The sequence below is a fragment of the Amphiura filiformis genome, chromosome 2, assembly GCF_039555335.1.
Source record: "Amphiura filiformis chromosome 2, Afil_fr2py, whole genome shotgun sequence".
Lineage (NCBI taxonomy): Eukaryota > Metazoa > Echinodermata > Ophiuroidea > Amphilepidida > Amphiuridae > Amphiura > Amphiura filiformis.
Genome location: NC_092629.1, coordinates 77,431,541 through 77,443,221, shown reverse-complemented (window position 1 = coordinate 77,443,221; position 11,681 = coordinate 77,431,541). Strand labels below are relative to the sequence as shown.

Genomic DNA, 11,681 nt, shown 5'->3' with positions numbered 1-11,681 from the left:
AGGACATAAAGTCATAATTTCTTGAATTATGACTTTATGTCGAACTTTACTCTGTTTACCTACAAACACAACAGATTTGGCTGATTCCATTCAGGTGCAACTTGTGACATGTGTAAACATTACAAATATGCCAAAAAATCAGGTTTGAAAAAAATTAACCACCCAGCAAACACAAAAACGTTTTTAAAACGTTTTAAATAAGTTATATTTTGGGTTTTGGTTTAGGTAAAAACGTTTTAATAACATTAAAATGTCGGGTTATATAAAGGTCATGAAATCGTTTTAAAACGTTTTGTATGAAAACACACTGCAAGAATATTTTTAAAAATTTTCGAAATGTCATTGTAAACTATTTTTGCAAACATTTTTGGCCAACTATTTTGTCACCACTTAAATAACATTATGTTAAAATATTTGCTCCCAGCAAACACAGAAATGTTCTTAAAATGATTTTTACACAACGTTTTAATAACATTTATATATCGGGTTATATAAAGGTCGTGAAAACATTTTGAAAACGTTATTGTAAATATTTTGGGCAAACATTTTTTGTAAAATATTTTTTCAACCCCTAAAAATTCTGTTTAGAATGATTTGTACCAAGTTTTCATAAATGTTTTTGGAATGTTATTAAAAGTTTTTATACCCTTTATATAACCCGACATTTAAATGTTTTCTGTAAAACATTTGTGTTTGCTTTGCAGTGAATTACCAACAAATGTTATTTAATGTAATGAAAACGTTTTATACCATAAATGTACCCTTTATATAACCCGACATTTAAACGTTTACTGACAACCTTTTATAACCTTTTGCGAATGATGTCGAAAACGTTTTGTGTTTGATGGGGAGCCAGTAAACATGCTATAAATTCATAAAAGAAACATTTTCGTCACTCAGATATAACTTTCATTGAACCTGTTGATTTCAGATTCATGCTATTCTTGTTTCAATGGTTTCATTCTTTAGTGTTGTGATGGGACGCCATGCTTCTGACGAAGTGTCTATCAAATATATTCTGTTCCACTTTCTCAAAAGGATGCGGCCCAAACCATCTAGGGTTGTGCATGGCGGGAAACATGTGACAAACATGGTTTAAATAAAACATGTCGCTTTTTTTTCCCGCGAGCAAAGGTTTTACTGGAAAAACTTGAGAGTGACCCACAGCATACATAATACAAATGCTGTTACTTTCTGATACTTATCAGCGGTGTACCGGACAAACTTTCGAAATGGAATCACAATTTCCAAGTTGTTTCGTTGATCCACTGTCGGTATGACTTTACCGGGATAATAAGCAATTGTAATGCTAAAATGGGAAATGAGGTTACATGACCAATACGACTTTTTATTCACGATTGTACATTTTTACCGTCAAGACCTGCGACCCCTTTGGAAAACACCGCGCCCCAAAAGGGGCCGTGATCCATAGTTTGAGAACCTCTGGCATAAGATATGGATTCATTGAGTTATTGTCAACCTGAACAGCGCAATGTTTAGGGATAGGGTCAGTGTCAGGGTTAGTGTTAGGATTAGGATTAGTGTTTGGATTATATGGACTTATAATAGTCTGTTCAGTATATAGTGGAACATGACCTATACACTAAATGCATGCATCTTACACAAAAGTAATGGGGCAAAGTTCATGTTGCCAACTTATGGTAGACACACCGAAGAACACGCTTTAGTTGTCAGTAGATCATTTAGAGAAAGATGGAACATGACCTTTGGTGTATGAGATGATAAAGGTTAATGGAATTGGGTTATGATCCACCTTATACTGGAGACTATATATGTTAGCTTACAATTCGATACTTGCCAGATATAAATGTTTGAAGTGCCTTGAAATGGGCAATTCCAGCAGAAATCCATACACCCCAATTGGAAACATGACCTTCATTCCCCACACAGGGAGAGTGGTGAATTTCAAATGGGGATACCTGAATGGGTGACTCTTTATGAAATTTGCATCCCCTGTGTGGGAGATTGAGATCATATATTCCATAGGTGTATGGTTTCAGCTGGAATAGCCCCATATGATGTGCATTATGCGACTTATGCGTGATACGTGAGGGCTTTCATGTCAATCGTATCATGACCATGATTATAATTATAAGTATAATTAACATTTCTTTCATTTCATCAATCACTACCTAAACACGGTTCGCCAGAGGTGAAAATTCCAGCTGAAATCCATACACCCCAATTGAAAACATGACCTTAATTCCCCACACAGGGAGAGTGAATTTCAAATGGGGATAACTGAATGGGTGACTCTTTATGAAATTTGCATCCCCTGTGTGGGAGATTGAGATCATATATTCCATAGGTGTAGGGTTTCAGCTGGAATAGCCCCATATGATGTGCATTATGCGACTTATGCGTGATACGTGACTTTCATGTCAATCGTATCATGACCATGATTATAATTATAAGTATAATTAACATTTCTTTCATTTCATCAATCACTACCTAAACACGGTTCGCCAGAGGTGAAAATTATAGCACGTTAATTGTTCAGAAAGTATAGCAATATTGAAAATATTTATGTCAAGTTATTTAATTATTTAATGGACCACTGGCTGGTGCTTTTGTCCCACCATTCTATGGCATAGCTTGCATGCATCTAACACCCGCATCTTCAGCGTGTCCACAGTTGTTAATACCCCAGCCGGGGAAATCGCATTGAGATAGAGATGGTTCTTTTCCCACACATGAGACCTCGTCCATCCATATCACGCCCTCTGCTCCAGGGAACTCATTAAAAGTTGTGAGCTCCTCCACACCAGGGAAACCTAGCTGTCTGCAGGTCACATTTGCGTCGGCTATTTGCCACAAATCATCACAGATTGTACCAAATTGACCATCATGGTAGATTTCTACTCGACCTTCTCTTGGTGAAGCGCCACCAACGAGTCGGATTTCTCCTTCTTTAGCTAAAGATAAAATGTAAAATTTAAAGTGGAAAATAAAATGTAATTTCTGGTTGTATAATAGTTCACTCTCGAAAATGAGAAGAAGAAGACAAAACAAAACAATATGGGTAAGTGCCCAAAGTATTTAGTCACTCCCATTAGTGGTCAGGGCCTGGACTGTCTCGAGTGTAACATTCGACCTTTGATGACCCAGGGCCCACAATATTCAGCTACCTTCGTATTAATATATACGCACGTGACCAATGGGCTCGACATGACAAGACCATCATGCGTGACCAAATCCTCATACCATTGAACACTATACAGAAAAGGATAGGAATTCTTTAAATAAATATCATCAAATTAAAGTATTAATTGAATGGCAAAATTATTACACATGGCGGGATTTCGAATTTGTAAAATGTTATAATAAACAACGTTTTGAAAATATTTGCTGTCGGAGTTAAAATCTAAAGAAAGTGACCCGTAGGAATGTTTTGCAACCATGGCTGTTTGAATGGATCATTTATAAGTTTTCAAACAAAACATCATGGATATGTACATTGTACATTGTACATTGTACATTGTACAACCAAGTTTGAGGCTAAATGTGATATCATGCTAACCCAGCAAACATAAAACGTTTTCGACATCATTCGCAAAAGGTTATAAAAGGTTGTCAGAAAACGTTTAAATGTCGGTTTATATAAAGGGTATATTAAGAGAATAAAACGTTTTCATAACCTTAAAAGACATTTTTTGCTAATCTACTGCCCAGAAAACAAAAATGTTTTACAGTAAACGTTTAAATGTCGGGTTTTAAAAAGGGTATAAAAACGTTTTACTAACATTCCAAAAACATTCTTGAAAACTTGATACAAAATATTCTAAACAGAATGTTATTTTGGGGTTGAAACAATATTTTGCGAAAAATGTTTGCCCAAAATATTTTCAATAACGTTTTAAACACGTTTTCATGACCTTTATATAACCCGACATTTAAATGTTATTAAAAGGTTTTTAAACATTTTAAGAACATTTCTGTGTTTGCTTGGTTCAAATATTTTAACATAGTGGTATTTAAGTACTGACACAAAAAATGTTTATAAATATTGTTGTAGTGTGTTTTCATACAAACGTTTTAATACGTTATCATGACCTTTATATAACCCGACATTTTAATGTTATTAAAACGTTTTTACCTTAACCAAAAGCCAGAATATAACTTATTTAAAACGTTTTTAAAAGGTTTTTGTGTTTGTTGGGAATGTATACAAATACTTTGGAGTCATTCTCAACTTTAATTTCCACTCTGTTATAAAATTATTCACTTTTATAGCATTTTTTAATAGCTTTTTCGGATATAAAATGTATCGATTAATGATGAAATTGGTGGCGCTATTTAGTTAATGGAAATTATTCTTTCAAGCTTTTAATACAAATAATTCCTTGTATTGTTTGGTAAAATACGGTATGTTTATAAAATTTCCTCGTTGCTTCTTTCACCTATTTCAGCTGTTTTAATGGCAGTACTAATCACCTATCCCTTGCAAATATATGATTGAAAAATATGATTTAGGATAAATAGCACCATTTATACTCTGCATTTAGTTAATAATGATGTCAATTCTATATACATCAAACAGCCGTGCAACGGAAGGGTGACAAATTTTCAGAATGAGCATATTTTCCCTACGACCAACTCACTTCACAGTTTAGTGTGAACAATGGTCCTTTTGTTATTTTTTTTTACTTTATACCTTCTGCGATAGTAAAGTGCACTTTTTTGATCAATAAGGAGGGTGTGGGAACGGGCACTTTTTAGTGGGTTTGGCCCCGTCCCATATAGGCTTCCGCCAAAAACAAAAATCCTAGGAACACCACTTGGGTAAAGATCATAGTCATTTTTGACGTCGCAGTCAACATCTCCTAATATGGAACTTAAAAATAGGTACCGAATACAGAGAACATCGTGCTAGTTGGTGTGGTTGAGGGTTCAGAGTTTGCGTGTTGGCGCTGTTTGCGTTTATGGCCTCCACACCTGTTCTTATTCGGCCTGTTTTGTTCCGCGTACAATACCATTTGTTTTTCGGTAACACACACTTTGCGCTCGGTTCTAAGACTCTTGTTGTTGGGCCCCTCCTTGGCACATGCCAATATTTTCGGGGTCCAATTTGCAAACCTTAAATGGTTTTAGAGCGTTTTATTTAATAGGTGGCCCAAAAGTGTGCCCCAAAACTATTTTGCCACGCCCGCCTCCCCCCTGGACTTTGTCCAATTTTCGGAGTCTTTATTCTGGCTTCAAAAACGACCAGAACGTTGAGTGAAAACAAATAAAAATGACAGGAGCAACATTTTTAGTAAACGGAGAGTTTACGCTTCATGGTGGTATTTTAAGTCTGAAATAGTTTTGGAAAAACATTTTGTTCAGTAAAAGCCCCCCCCACTAAAACATATTGCATACAAAACGGGTACTACAAATACCCTCCCCTGTGGGCACTTAAGTTCTGCACGACTATAATAAAATACAAATAAATAAAACCATCATTTTTTACGATAGAATGAACAGGTAAATGTATAAAACAATTGTATTAGAGAAAAAACCTAGTAGTATATACCTAAAAAAAAGTCAGTAGAACAATTTGAAAAGGGTTTTATCATTGCCCCAAGATTAAATAAAAATGGCGTTGTGTTTAGCAAATCAAGCACAGTGTTGCAATTATAGTCTATACTTACATTCGCGACATTCTACGCCGGCATCTTCTACATGTCCACAATTGTTTTCCCCAAAGCCTGGATGATTACATTCCTCAATAGCGCCCTCATTACCGTCGCACTAAACATCATGTAAATGGATTTGTGAACCACTGGCCCCTGGGCCAAATCCTGCTGTTATCACAGCGGCAAGTGCAATGTTATAGCCCAAGCTATTACAGATTACATTCGCATCATTCAGGTCCCAGCTGTCATCACAAACTGTTCCCCATTCTTCCTTGTATAATAACTCAACTCTTCCTTCTGAGGCTGAGGCTCCATCAGCAAATCGTACAGAAATCGGTGCTTCATTCTCTGTTTGAATAAATTCGTACAATATAATTGCATCATCCGGAACATTTTAATTGTCGCGTAGATTACGCGTTTTGATCTGCGAATAAGCGCAGTATATAAAGCGTAGGGGTATGTATAATGTGCCCAGGATATGGGGGTTTGTGTGTGCGTGTTGTCTGTGTTAAGCTGCGATATTTGAGTTTTTAACCACATGCTACCATCAATGCTGTTCTTGTACCCCCCCCCCCTTGGATCATTGAGATGGACCCAATAACGCATCTTAAAATAATGTATTGCAACGGAAGGGTGACAAATACTTCAAATATTCAGTAATCACCCGCGGTTTTATCTCCATTTTATCTCCATTTTTTGAGTGGGGTACGTACACCTAAGAAGAATGCTCAATTTTTATTTTCTAATCGCGTGATTTTGGTAAGAAGATTAACATTCCGAATAACACTTTATTTTGGTGCCATGTTTCAAAGTTTTACTTCGATTATGATTGTCGCAATCATCAATGCTCACCTCTGCACCAGTGCATGTAGTTTCATCTAACAAAATAGGACCGGTTCCTGCTCCAAACGCGGCTAGACCTGTATGATCCACTAAAAACCTGTGTGTAGCAGCAACTTGATACGATTTTCCGTTACTGATATTTAACAGAAAATCATGCAGTTTAGAGGCCTAATTACGAAATGTGTGTAATTTAGCATAAAGGGTGTTTTCATTGACCACTCCCTAAATAAACCAAGTTCTTTGTCAAATTTTTTATTATGAATCAAAAGAATATTATTTACTCCTAAATCGTGTGCAATATGAAGCTCATACGACATTCCGTTTTTGAGTTATGAGACAAAAATGAAATTTAGATGAAATATTTTGCATTCGGCTCAGACATGTCTGAATGAAATGTAAAAAAAATCATCTCAAATTACGTTTTCGTTCATATCTTTAGAACGGAATGTCGGATTCACGTGCAATTTTCACAAAGTCTTAGCCTGTTTATGTACTCTATACTGAATACAACCTTTTGCATGTAATTTTTACATGGCTTGGTCTATGTATCCTATATTAATTATAAAGATGCCAAAATAATGCAAAATATGTGAAGAAAACATCAAACGCCATTACATGCTGTCTACTGAAGATAGTACACGAACAATTGTAAAACTATTTTAATGATGACGAAATAGCGTGAAGTTTAAGTATTAGCCCTAATAATAGCAAGGATCAGAAGAGGAAAATTATAATCATAACAAAGTCATCAGACGGATTCGAACCCCTGATTTCACTGATCTATAGATTACAAGGCGACGACTTAACCGCTGAGACACGAAGAAGTCGATGATTACGTGAGCATTTCTCATGTATTAATGCTAATTTAAAATTATGCAATGCTTATATGTACACTAAAACAGGTGATTTAATTCTCATTCACCTACAATTTCAATTGTTATACCGTTCCGGTTGGTTTAACCTAATATAGAGATGTTATAACCTCATAGTTGAATGAACATGTCATACAAATGCATTTAAGATCAGTAACCTATTGCACATATGGAGATGAGGTTGATGGTTTAACGGTCGACGGTCGACACAAACAAATTAAAAGAAATTTAGATTATTTTCTTTATTTAAAATTTGTCCAACGTGCGGAAAGTGCGTGAATCAAATTTCAAGTTTATTTTTATAACCATATATACATTGCCAACATAATTATATAATCGTTGTAAATCGATGAAATTGTGTGTATTTGGAACGTTTTAGGTCATTTGTCTACCATATGCATTGCATAATTTTAAACTAACATTAATATATTAGATATGGCTACAAAATTCATTCACTTCTACGTGGCTCGGCGGTAAAGGCGCCGATTTGTAATCTACAGGCTACGGCTTCGAATCCCTTTGTTAGTTTTGTTAAAAATTAATATTTTTCCTCTCTTAATCCTTCGTATTATTATTGGCCTAATAGTTAAACTTCACGCTATTTCATCATCATTCAAAAATGATGAAATTTTCGGTGTACTATCTTCAGTAGACAGCATGTAATGGCGATTGAGAAGTTTTTGACACATTTTGCATTATTTTGGCATCTTAATAATTAATAATATACATAGGCCGATCCGTGTGAAAATGATATGAAAAAAGTTATCTACGTTTATTGTAAAATGGATAAAACGGACATGATCCACTAAAACCTGTGTGTAGCAGCAACTTGATACGATTTTCCGTTACTGATATTTAACAGAAAATCATGCAGTTTAGAGGCCTAATTACGAAATGTGTGTAATTTAGCATAAAGGGTGATTTCAGTGACCACTCCCTAAATAAACCAAGTTCTTTGTCAATTTTTTTATTATGAATCAAAAGAATATTATCTACTCCTAAATCGTGTGCAATATGAAGCTCATACGACATTCCGTTTTTGAGTTATGAGACAAAAACGAAATTTAGATGAAATATTTTGCATTCGGCTTAGACAACCTTGGCGGAAATGGTTGCCACACCTGAGCGTTAATTGGCCAACATCCTTCCCCGCTCCCCTATTGCAATGTTGATTTGGACAAAATCGTCATCATTTCTACATTACATTGATAAATGGGGGGTGGGGAAGGGGCGAGTGTAAGCTGCATGTACATTTGCAACTATTATACAAAATAATACGGAACTATCACATATTTGGCTCCGATTGCGTGCTTTTAACACCAGAACGTGCAGGTGTGGCAACGAATTTCCGCCAAGGTTGTAGGTCAACTGGATCACAACTCTGAACTGGGGTATATCAAAATTCGGAACAAGTGTATGAGCCACAGTGTCGACACCCCAGTCTATACGCAGGACAATCAATTCTTTATCAATGCATAGTCGCGCTAAAAGTCGATCGATACATGTTAAAATCAGCACAATTCAGAGATACACCTTTTTGCTATGAAATTTATTTTCTCGGTCAAATATAAAGCAATATTTTTTTTTCTTCAGTAATGTCAGTTAAAAAAATAGTGCTTGGATGTACATTTTTTTTTTTTAATCCTGGTGTTAAAATTCAAGCATCATATTTTGTCTTTTAGTGTGATATTTTTGATTTTTATAGGCCTTTAGTTCGCCCGCGAGCTTTTTACGGAATTAATTTTTTAGCGTCTCAAACTACTATAGGTTGCTAAAGAAAGATATTTCCCACCTCTGTAAGGCACATCGTGTGGGTCTATATATTATAGTTTTGTCAGAATTTCCGTTTTTATTTTACCCTTTTTCCCTTCATGCTCCGAAAATGTCAAACTCAGTACTTTATCTCGAGAGCAACCAGCAGAAATAATCGATATTTCAATTGTTGTCAACCAGGTCCCTTTTCCATTGAAAACCAGGATTGCCTGACCAGCGATTTGGTAGCCCAAATCCCCAATGGGATGTTCTGGTAAATGAGGTGAATTTTGGAAATTTGCTCCCGTGATAGCCTGCAATTTCAATTTAAAGGGGCTATGGATTCCATGATTATGAAAACCATTTTGTCTGTCTGTTTGTTTGTTTGTTTGTTTGTTTGTTTGTTTATTTACCTAGGATGAGGTCCATGGGAAAATCCACTGTCCAAACCTAGAAAAATTCGCGTGTTATTATAGGGGATTTTAATTTTCTGTCCCTCCTATCTCCAGGTGTATTTTGAATGACCCCCCCCCCCATCGCGGGTTGGCATTTTCATTACACCCTTCAGACCTGCGTTCGGGTTTGTGTAGGCCTATTTGTCATAATTTAGCGTTATAGGACCTACTTTCTAAATGTATAGCTATAGCCGTGCTATATCATATATATCCTAATAATATTTAGTAAATATTATTAGGTACGCGGTATGTAATATTATGTAGGCCTATGGAGGTGGGGTGGGTGCAGAGGTGTGTGAGGTGGGTAGTGGGGTGTATGTAGGGATGGTAGGGGTGGTACTCAACATAAATGATTTTTCCTTTAGGTCATTATAATAGGTTGTTATAAACTTCCATGTTTAACCTTGTATTGTTTTGGCTGCTTCATTATGACTTTCGGTGGGTTTTTAAAGCAATTTCAAACAAACACAAACAAAAGGCACTATACTCAGGCACCTTCATGTCAATTGAAACACTAGGTAATTTCTTTGCTATATTGAAGTTCTGGCAACACTGTAGCCAGGCCGGGCACCCAGAGATATCGATCCACAATGCTAGTATTAGCCTAAGATTTCACGCGTGGATTTGAAAAAAATTCAGCTGGTAGTAACAAATTATGGAATCAAAACGGAAATTCTGACAAAACTATGATATATCGCACACGGTGATGTGCGTTAGAAAGTTGGGAAAAATCCTTCTTTAGCGAACTATATTACTTTGAAAAGCTAAAAGGTTGATAAAAAAAAGGCTCGCGGGCAGAGTTGAAGCCTATCAAAATCGAAAATCTTACACTAAATGACTGAATTTCACGCCTAAGTTTAACACTAGGATTTGAAAAAAAATACAGTATCAAGCATTACAGTTTTTCCTGACATTTACTGAAAAAATGAAAATTATTGCTTTTCATTTGGCCGACAAAATTAATTTTACATTGAAAAGGTGTAACTCAAAATTGTGCTCATTTCAACACCAAATTCGATCGTTTGTATTGCCTCATTAAATGACTGAGTGAGCCTTGCATAACAAAAGAATTGGTTGTCCTGCGTATAGACTGACCCTGTATTATAAATATTTTCCCTGCAATGAATCACGTCTTAATACTCCGTTGGTGAGCGACGGGCGATTGGTATTTCACCGAACGCAAGAAAAGTAGTCCTATCTAATTGGCTAGAAATCGATCGCTAGATCACTCAGTGGTGAAGTACAAACTCAAAATGTAGAGATGTATTCATTTCTATTTAAATCAATATTCTGTTATTGACGCAGATAAAGAAAGTTGCACACTGTCTAGATATGGTGCATTGTATTATAGACTTGTGATTTAATATTCTATACAGCACGTGAATCTGACCTGAATAGGCTAGGCGTGTTCCTTTTATATGATTATAATTCTCAAATAGTTGAATATATCATATTTTTAATGTACGATTTAAAAATCGTTACGGTGAAAATGCAGTAAAATATATCCGCTTAAAGAAAACAGCAATCGCCGCTGAGTGTATTGAATTTCCAGTTAGTGTATTGAAAACAAAACCTGGGTTTTACCTGACAACAAATCGATTTTTTTGTAATGGCAACCTCATATGGGGTACTAAGCATGCGCAAATCATAAAAACGTAGAATAGAAGCTCTGTGGTATGTCATATCGTGTAAATGATATGCTTAGCCTGAATCTCGAACAAAATCGCCATGCGTAGCTATTGAAAAACGAGTGCATTCGCCGTACTATTTTTGACACGAAGATATATATATATAGGGATGATGACGATTACTAACGTGCACTACGACAGCGAATAGTCCGAATCGACTCGCACTTCTGAAGCATAATTGGATTGATATGAGTTGTGTGATAGGCCTATGCTAGCTGATGTGTTTACTATTGATATGATAAAATCTCAAATCCTTGAATATATTTCGTTATTTTTGTTATTTGAACAATACTTTTTTGAGGCACGTAAATATATATAACTATTTAATTTCTTGCTTGCGTCTTGAAAACATAAACTGGCCAACAAAATTGAATTTGTATGAGTTAAAAACGTTGAAAGGGTAATGAGCATACGCAGATCGCAGCAGAGCATGCG

At 35.7% G+C, this 11,681-nt stretch overlaps 1 long non-coding RNA gene across 1 annotated transcript; it reads right to left on the bottom strand.

Moving 5' to 3' along the window:
* Window positions 1–1,322: 1,322 nt before the first annotated feature.
* Window positions 1,323–5,979, bottom strand: LOC140146645 (uncharacterized). Its single transcript, XR_011858279.1, has 2 exons — window positions 5,652–5,979; window positions 1,323–2,936 (listed from the first exon to the last, which is right to left on the bottom strand). It is a non-coding gene; the product is annotated as an uncharacterized lncRNA (long non-coding RNA).
* Window positions 5,980–11,681: the final 5,702 nt, after the last annotated feature.